At 41.6% G+C, this 9,428-nt stretch overlaps 1 long non-coding RNA gene across 1 annotated transcript; it reads right to left on the bottom strand.

Moving 5' to 3' along the window:
* Positions 1-6,162: 6,162 nt before the first annotated feature.
* LOC131107192 (uncharacterized) lies at positions 6,163-9,318 on the bottom strand. The gene is made up of 2 exons (XR_009120220.1): positions 8,951-9,318; positions 6,163-7,867 (listed from the first exon to the last, which is right to left on the bottom strand). It is a non-coding gene; the product is annotated as an uncharacterized LOC131107192 (long non-coding RNA).
* Positions 9,319-9,428: the final 110 nt, after the last annotated feature.

The raw sequence follows: 9,428 nt of genomic DNA, 5'->3' as shown, positions 1-9,428 counted from the left end.
CGTTTATTTATTTCAGTAGTTCCAAGTCAAATATTTCCTTCAGAAATAGTCCATACTGCGATGATTATAGCATGCAGCTAATGAAAACCCCATATATTTGTATACTATACAAAACATGTTGCATTATATACATTTTTATTTTTATTTTTATTTTTATTTTTATTTTTATTTTTATTTTTATTTTTATTTTTATTTTTATTTTTATTTTTATTTTTATTTTTATTTTTATTTTTATTTTTATTTTTATTTTGTGTTATTCTTATTTCTGCTGACTTTCCCTATCCTGTCTGCCAAATGATAACACCACTTGAATTCTGCCTAGTAACAAGTGGCTAAATATATGATAAATATGTAAATGCCGGGTCGGCACGGCGGGCGAGTGGTTCGCGCACAGACCTCACACCTAGGAGACCAGGGTTCAATTCCACCCTCGGCCATCTCTGTGTGGAGTTTGCATGTTCTCCCCGTGCATGCATGGGTTTTCTCCGGGTACTGGAATGTTCCTCCCACATTCCAAAAAAAAAACATGCTAGGTTAATTGGTAACTCGAAATTGTCCATAGGTATGAATGTGAGTGTGAATGGTTGTTGTTTGTCTATATGTGCCCTGTGATTGGCTGGCGACCAGTCCAGGGTGTACCCCGCCTCTCACCCGAAGACAGCTGGGATAGGCTCCAGCACCCCTGCGAACCTCGTGAGGAAAAGCGGTAGAAAATGAATGAATGAATGTAAATGCCGAACAAAAACATTGCAATTGAAACACTAAGTCAATAGCACTGTATAGTTTTCCTGATATGATGTAGCCCGATAGCATTTATCAAACCTAACCAATGTTTTAGTCACCTGATCAACGTTTCAATCAGTAACCGTGTGAACAACAGTGACATCAGTAGCCACAGTCCAGTTGTGGTTAAAACCATTCACCTGATTGAAAGGTCCTTAGATTCCTGTTCATGTGCCCACTTATCGTAAGTCAGTCAGGAATGTGGATTGTGTAGGGGAAATGACGTCAGCGAATGAAATCCACTTTCAAGCCGGTTTAATCAATCTGGGATCTAACATTGCTGAGAGAGGATACTTTTAGTGAAGCCACCATGATCATGTGATCAAAATATCTATTTAAATATTGTTTTACATTACATGTTTCATGGGAAACAACCTTACTCCGTTGGTTGTCCTGGTTACAATGTAGCAGCATGCTTCAGATTAAGATTACACCTAAATCACATTCTTGAGTCAGGGTTGGAAAATACAAACTTTTCATTTAGCTGCATGAAGGTCATCTGATGTCCTTCTTGACTCTGCAGATAAGAATGGCGGTCACTAGAGGGCATTCCACATTGGAAGACATCGTTTAAAATGCAAGTGAATCACTGTTTGCTTTAAGCAATTCATGTATAATCAGCTTTGTTATTGGTTGTTTTATGGAGAAAAAAGCTGTCAAAAGGTCCTGAAAGGGGCCTATAAAATATTAGTGGTGTGTAAAGTATCCTAAGGAAATAAGAAATTGCCAAATATATACCATAATAGTAGAATACATTATGAGAAGAAGATAATAAAACAACAAAACGGCTGCAGTGCAGACAAGTGGTTAATGCGCAGGCTTCCCAGCTAGGAGACCAGAGTTCAATTCCACCCTCGGCCATCTCTGTGTGGAGTTTGCATGTTCTCCCCGTGCATGCGTGGGTTTTCTCCGGGTACTCCGATTTCCTCCCACATTCCAAAAACATGCTAGGTTAATTGGCGACTCCAAATTGTCCATAGGTATGAATGTGAGTGTGAATGGTTGTTTGTCTATATGTGCCCTGTGATTGGCTGGCGACCAGTCCAGGGTGTACCCCGCCTCTTGCCCAAACACAGCTGGGATAGGCCCCAGCACCCTCCGTGACCCTTGTGAGGAAAAAGCGGTAGAAAATGAATGAATGAATGAAAACAACAAAACGGCTGCAGTGCGGACAAGTGGTTAATGCGCAGGCTTCCCAGCTAGGAGACCAGAGTTCAATTCCACCCTCGGCCATCTCTGTGTGAAGTTTGCATGTTCTCCCCGTGCATTCGTGGGTTTTCTCCGGGTACTCCGGTTTCTTCCCACATTCCAAAAACATGCTAGGTTAATTGGCGACTCCAAATTGTCCATAGGTATGAATGTGAGTGTGAATGGTTGTTTGTCTATATGTGCCCTGTGATTGGCTGGCCACCAGTCCAGAGTTTACCCCGTCTCTCGCCCGAAGACCACTGGGATAGGCTCCAGCACCCCTGTGACCCTCGTGAGGATAAGCAGTAGAAATGAATGAATGAGTTCATATTGCTGCTGGACTACCCAGCATGCCTTGCGGGTATTGTGAATGTGAGTGTGAATGATTGCTTGTCCATATGTGCCCTGTGATTGGCTGGTGACCAGTCCAGGGTGTACCCCGCCTCTTGCCCAAAGACAGCTGGGATAGGCTCCAGCACCCTCCGTGACCCTCGTGAGGATAAGCGGTAGAAAATGAATGATGAAAACAACAAAACTGAAAAAAACAATGAGTTGCAATAAGAGTAAAGTGTAAATAGACACTGTAAATAATAAAAATGCACATAAAAGTATGCAATAATAGCAATAAAGGGCAAAGCGTGTTGTTATGCGGTTGTTCTTCACTGTCTGGGAGCCCTGACGTTTGTTGGAAATCCGAGGGCCAGCTCCAACTTGTGGTGCCTAAGACGAGACTTAAGACCAGGGGGCACCGAGCCTTTTCTGTGGTTGGCCCCAGGCTGTGGAACTCTCTCCCCTCCCAAGTAAAAAAAGGCCCCCGACATCGAAAGCTTCAAGTCTCGTCTTAAAACCCACTTTTATTCTCTGGCTTTTAACTCGGAGTGAGTCGTATGGTCCTGTGTCTTTTAGTTCTTCGTTTTTATTGTAATTTGTTTTATTTTTTATACTTTTATTGCGTTGTTTCTTGTTTTTAATATTTTAATATCTATTTTACTATTTTATTTCTTAAATGATTTTTTAGTTTTGGATGATTACTTTTTATTTTTCCTAGTCTGTGCAGCACTTTGGAAACTCTGTTTATAAAATGTGCTATATAAATAAAGTGGATTGGATTGGATTGGATCAGCGAGCCAGCAACTGTTGGTGTCCATAATTACCCTGAATGTCAGGATCTTGTAACATCAAAGTTAAGAATTGTAATTTGGGGGTTCCCTCACAATGTCTTTGAGTGGGACAGTGTAGCTACCATAAGTGCAATTCTTGGTGACGGCTCAGTGGTTTATTTTTGTCCCCTTTGTATCTTGTTGGCCACTTAGAGCAGACATGAGTATGTATAATACACGTTTTGTGTTGTATATCGTTTAAACTGCAGCTTTAACACACCCTAAATGCCCATCTTCCAAACCTGAAATCCATTTATATCCGCACCTCTATCACTGGCCATACATACAGAAATTCTGCCGAGATGACCCATGACCTATCTGATTAGACTCACGAATCACATGACTGCGCAGGGGAACTCCCACCCCCACCGTCACCATCCCTAAAGCACAGCATCAAAACGTGACGAGACAGATTAAAGGCTTAATTATGTTCCAAAGCGAACTCCTGAAAATGGTCCCCAGGGAGGCTCTGCTGTAATGTACGGAAAGAAATGGACTTCAAGTCAACTCTGATGTTAGTCTCATTAATTAATATTTCCTTTAATGTCTTAATTTAATACTGTGTGTTACTGTAGGTAGCAAAAATCCTGTAAGTCATGATCTCCTGCACACGAGAGCTATTTTAATGAGCTCAGGACAGCTGAGCTCTTCCTGTTTTAGGAGGAAGAATTTGCTGAGTCACTAAAGACAGTTGTACACACGCAAGGAAGGACACAATTTACTTTACTTGATGTAGCAGTATTGACCTGAATATTAATCTTAATTGCAATAAAAATATCAATTTCTTAGCTGATGATTCTAACCTGGAACCATTCATTCATTTTCTACCGCTTTTCCTCACAAGGGTCGTGGGGGTGCTGGAGCCTATCCCAGCTGTCTTCGGGCGAAAGGCGGGGTACACCCTTGACTGGTCGCCAGCCAATCACAGGGCACATATAGACAAACAACCATTCACACTCACATTCATACCTATGGACAATTTGGAGTCGCCAATTAACCTAGCATGTTTTTGGAATGTGGGAGGAAACCGGAGTACCCGGAGAAAACCCACGCATGCACGGGGAGAACATGCAAACTCCACACAGAGATGGCCGAGGGTGGAATTGAACCCTGGTCTCCTAGCTGTGAGATCTGCGCGCTAACCACTCGAACCTTTTTACGTGACAAAAAAAAACATTATTCAGAGAGGCCTGGGGCCGCTGTATCACATTTTCATTTCACGTTGATGACATTCATCAAGTTACGATTGGCCGCGCCTTTTTTGGAGACCTTGCGGACATGTCCTCGCTCCTTCTCACCTGTCTTTGCTTCATGCAGACATTTGGTTCTTTGTTGTCGGGCCTGAGAGTGACGGTAATAAGAGCCTTCTCCCGAAACAGCGGCACAATGGACCCCTGTGAGAGTCGGAGAGACCCCGAGTCGTCTTCCTCCTGGAGGCTGGGAACTTGATCAATATAAAAAGGTGTTCTGCAAACACAATCACGGTGCTACAGTTGTTAGTTGTTAGGGTCGCCAAGTTTATTTTCATGTTAAGCTCCCAGACTGGCACAAAATCACCCCCCCCCCCCCAAGCTTGAAAGACCGGGAAAGATTTGGCTGTGTTCCCAAGCGGCTTAGATTCATAACTGGGTCAGTGCAGAGCCATACACCTGACACATATAATACTATAGAAATAAAACTTTCTGTACTTTAGACTAGTCGAGGTGTACCTGGCAACTTGGGGTGACAATTTCTCGAGAGTAAAACGTGATGTATCTTCACCCATAGCATGTGCATCACATCGAGCTCCTGCAATCACCAGTTTCGTATCATCACACACCTCATACATATTTAGCCAGTGAGGATGCATATATAAGTGTCCATATATAAGTGTTTCTTGTGTCGTGAATTTATTTGGCAAGCCATCAACAATGATGAAGAATCCGCCATGCAACACATGTCTAAAAGCTGTAAAAAAAAAAAAAATAAATAAACTCTACAATGCAACCCAGCTGTTGACAAACAGAGCCAAGATGGTAGAACTTGGACACACTCACCTTCCTGGCAAAAAATAAAGATTTGTTTATAATGTATATGTAGGTATGATGTATGTAGTATATACTCTACATGTTTTTTTAATTATAAATATTAAAGGACAGGAGGCTGCATGGCATCCGAGTGTTAGCGCGCAGGCCACACAGCTAGAAGACCAGAGTTCAGTTCCACCCTCGGCCATCTCTGTGTGGAGTTATGCTATAAAAATGACATTATCCCCCCCCCCCCACCCCCACCCCAAAATTATTCTTGTAAAATTACAACATTTTTTTCATAATATTTTGACCCCCACAAATTACAAATTTGTTTATTATTTTCCCTCATAATATGACATTTAGCTGCACGGTGGACGAGTGGTTAGCACACAGACCTCAGCTAGGAGACCCGAGTTCAATTCCACCCTCGGCCATCTCTGTGTGGAGTTTGCATGTTCTCTCCGGGTACTCTGGTTTCCTCCCACTTTCCAAAAACATGCTAGGTTAATTGGCGACTCCAAATTGTCCATAGGTATGAATGTGAGTGTGAATGGTTGTTTGTCTATATGTGCCCTGTGATTGGCTGGCGACCAGTCCAGGGTGTACCCCGCCTCTCGCCCAAGGACAGCTGGGATAGGCTCCAGCCTATCACCCTCACCCTTGTGAGGATAAGCGGTAGAAAATGAATGAATGAATGAATAGCTGTGTGTTGAGTCATTTCCAGTGGCTAATAAATCTATATGCTTATGCAAGCTGCACACTGACTATTCTAAAGTAGCCTATATAACTCTAGTGTTGTCTCTGAACAAAATATACCGTAGTTCCCTCCTTTTTGCAGGGTTTAAGCCTGCTTGGTCGATAAAATAACTAGCACTAATGACTAAAGGAGAGAAGCAAACGCATTATAAGTGGAGGTCATGCGTTCCAAAAGTCATGTGATGCATGTTGTGTTCATGTTTGCACTAGTTAAGTGTGACTTCCTCAATGATTAAATAGGGAAAATCAACAGCAAGGCTGCAGGGTGCGGTTTCATACTATTATTTATTCATTTAAATACAGTCAGTACATGTTTTGCTTGTGATGATGGTATTGTGCAAAGGTGCAAATCTTAAAGGTTGTTTTGACTGAACAGAAATAAAATTTGTATTTTTTTTGTGTACATTTGCTTCCCGATACAGAATGAAGAGTGAAATATCTTACATTTCTTATCTGCCTTGAAAAATACAATGTGTAGACACAGCTTATCATAAGAGTACAGTACAATCATACCAAAAACACCACAGGGACATTTTGGTCTCAGCTGTATCCAAATCACAGCAACAGTTGAAATATTCAATTCATGCTGTTACAATCCTTCTTAAAAGTGCCACAATTTCAAGTTTAGGTTAACATGTGAAAAAAGCTTGTTACAAGTAGTTCCTTTTGTCATTTTTTAAGTTTTAGTATTGTAGAAATGTCTTAATTGTGCCTATTCTCCTGGCCGTGTCAACGATATTGCACAGAAATTTTAACATTTTAAGGGCATATTATTGAAAAATGTACCATTTTTCAAGCAATGTGGATTGTGGGCGATTACTGTTTTAATTTGTTTTAACAATTAATGACTGTTTTAAGATTGCTCTGTGAAATTTCCAGGTAACTGCCTTTGTTTTTGCACAAAATGTCTTCACAGAACAAAATCATTGGTTAGATAGCCACAGAATCTAAACAAAAACAATCACAACATTGATTTTTTTTTTGCTGCGTCACAAGCAGTGCTTGTCTCCATTTCAGGGTCAGTGACCCTTAACACATGTAATCTGTTCTAAAAAAAAAATGTTTCATTTCCTAAGAGGATCTGTAAGGGACGGTGGTATCACTTCGCTCGCAATGACCTCCTTTCTTGCTAATCTCTCGCTTCCGCACTCAAACTGCGATTTTGATAGCGCTGGGATGCCATCTTTACTGCTAATTTACGTTCTTTGTCTCTGATACATTCACATGCTGTCAAAGTTACACAAAGCCTCCAAGAGGACACAACACAGGACAAACAATTCCAACTCATTTGACTACGTTCATCTGGTGTGACACTGGTGTGCAACTGGGTGAGATCCAGTACGCCCAGTCCAGCTCACAGTGGAAACTGGTAGCATCTCCTGTCACTTTCTACTAATCTCATTCAGCTTCAAAGTGATATGTACAACATAATGTGCAGGTTCTGTGTACAAATAAAGTGCAAAGTAACCGCTAAGACAAAACAAGTGCAATTTTGCATTGAGGGGAAAATGATGTAGTGACACAACTGATCCAGCAGATGCCGCTGTGGTTAAAAAACATGAAGTGTATATGTGCGTAATGTTGCTTTCTTGTTGTATGGGGCAGCAGGTTGCCACTGCCACAGTGTTTTTAATTGGGCTCCCCTACACATTCTGCCTAGCAACAAAGGTTAACAATCACATGTGCCTATCATGTACCTATCAATCAGAAAAAGTGCCAACAAAACACAACGCCATACTGGCCTAAAGGTGACAAATTTGACTCAAAAATCTAACCGACATTACTGCCATCGTCTGCGGGCGTCCCAGGTCATCCGTCTTATCTGAAGAGGCGACTGGCCGGCTTGTAGTGCAGCATCAGTTGGCGGGAGCTGTATCCGGACATGCCGACCCCCATGAATCCCAGCAGGAAAGCCAGGCGAGGCATCACGGGGCCCTCCCGACTCTGCAGCACCGTCTGGGCCGCCTGAGTCTGAAAGAGAGAGCGCGGGTCATCAACAAACGACATGTCCTCACTACAACAACCACCTCGAGCTTCCATCATCACTGTGGATGATAATGGTGACAAAGCCACTCTCCTCCTAGTTCTGGCCACTGTGGTTATGGTCGATAAACACTCTTCTTTTCCATCGTAACTATTTGTTTTTCTGTTTTTTTACAAATGAGCAATTGTGTTTACAAAGATTTAGGTTTACAGAGATTTGGAATTCTGAGCCAATCCAAGATGTACCCTCAAGTCAGATATAGATTCAGTCAATATATTCAATGATATTATTAATTATGATGCTGGACAGTGGACACACTGAATTTGAATGCCTCATAAGTAATACATTTCTGGAAAAACAGATTTCAAAATCTTGAATCTTGTTAGATCTTGTAAGACTCAATGATCTATGGAAGTCTGTTTTCTTGTTTTTTTTCTTAGTTTTTTGTGACGCCACAGCAAAATGTGATGACAGCCATAGAACAGGAAATTGAACTTATTACGACATAGGAAAGTGTTATTAAACACAATATGAGCAATTGATTATTTTTTTTTACAGTACCCGCTATCCCAAATGCACTCATACACTACTATGGACAAGTATAAAATATACATTATCATATACTGTACTATAGCACATATAGTCATGGTTCATTTGCAATACTTATCCCTCAAAGGGCCTCTACAGAAACTACAATTCCACAAACAATTACAGCAGTTAAGACAGACTTGACAAAGGCATAAAACATTTCAAAGTCATATAGTTATGCAGGTATTTGGGGAAATATTTTTAAAGGCAAAGGGTGGGCAGTGTAGTAATTATTTTACAGTATTTCAGTTGTATTCAATTAGGCGCTCGAAAATTCTGAATGTCATTTCTATAAATAATTTGGGGCTAATTTCCAAATACGGTATTGGGTGCACAAAGGTCAGCTATGTGAACCGTTACTACTAGCCAAGGCAGAATGAGCCTTCACCTTATATTATCCTCAACATAAGGGCATCTAGGTGCAAATTCAATACAAGTCACTTCTGCTGCTGCAAGACCAACCATCAGCCAATGTTACGCACCTGGAGGTATCTAATGTATCCAGGGGTCAATCGAGGGATGCGGAAAAACATTTTTGTCTTCTTCTTGTCTTCACACAAGCCCTCAGGACTCCGCCTGGCAACACCAAGAGCCTCTGGTGACGCTCCCTTGGTGCTTCTCCAGTTTTTGGAGGTCTCCTGTGTCCAAAAGACACACTCTCCTCACTCCCTTTTTGCAGATACACCTGCCCATGTGATGAAGCTGGTCCCTATATATGTATATATATATATATACACCCTTGTCGCCGTTGCGTAAGCCAGTCACATGCATTTGACTGATCGACTCTCCGTGTGTGTGTGCATTGGTGTCAGCAGAGGATTAGTTGAGCCTCTGGAGATGTGCTGGATTAATGCACATGGAGGAGATGGTACACAGGTGCCACCAATTAAATGGGATAAACAAAGAAAGCAAAGCGTTGACGTCTACACAGACTCGGGACATTACATTGGAGGCCAGCGG

This window comes from Doryrhamphus excisus, chromosome 19 (assembly GCF_030265055.1).
Source record: "Doryrhamphus excisus isolate RoL2022-K1 chromosome 19, RoL_Dexc_1.0, whole genome shotgun sequence".
NCBI classification, from domain to species: Eukaryota; Metazoa; Chordata; class Actinopteri; order Syngnathiformes; family Syngnathidae; genus Doryrhamphus; species Doryrhamphus excisus.
Note: the sequence above shows the minus strand (reverse complement) of the source record. Positions and strands in the feature narration are given on the sequence as shown.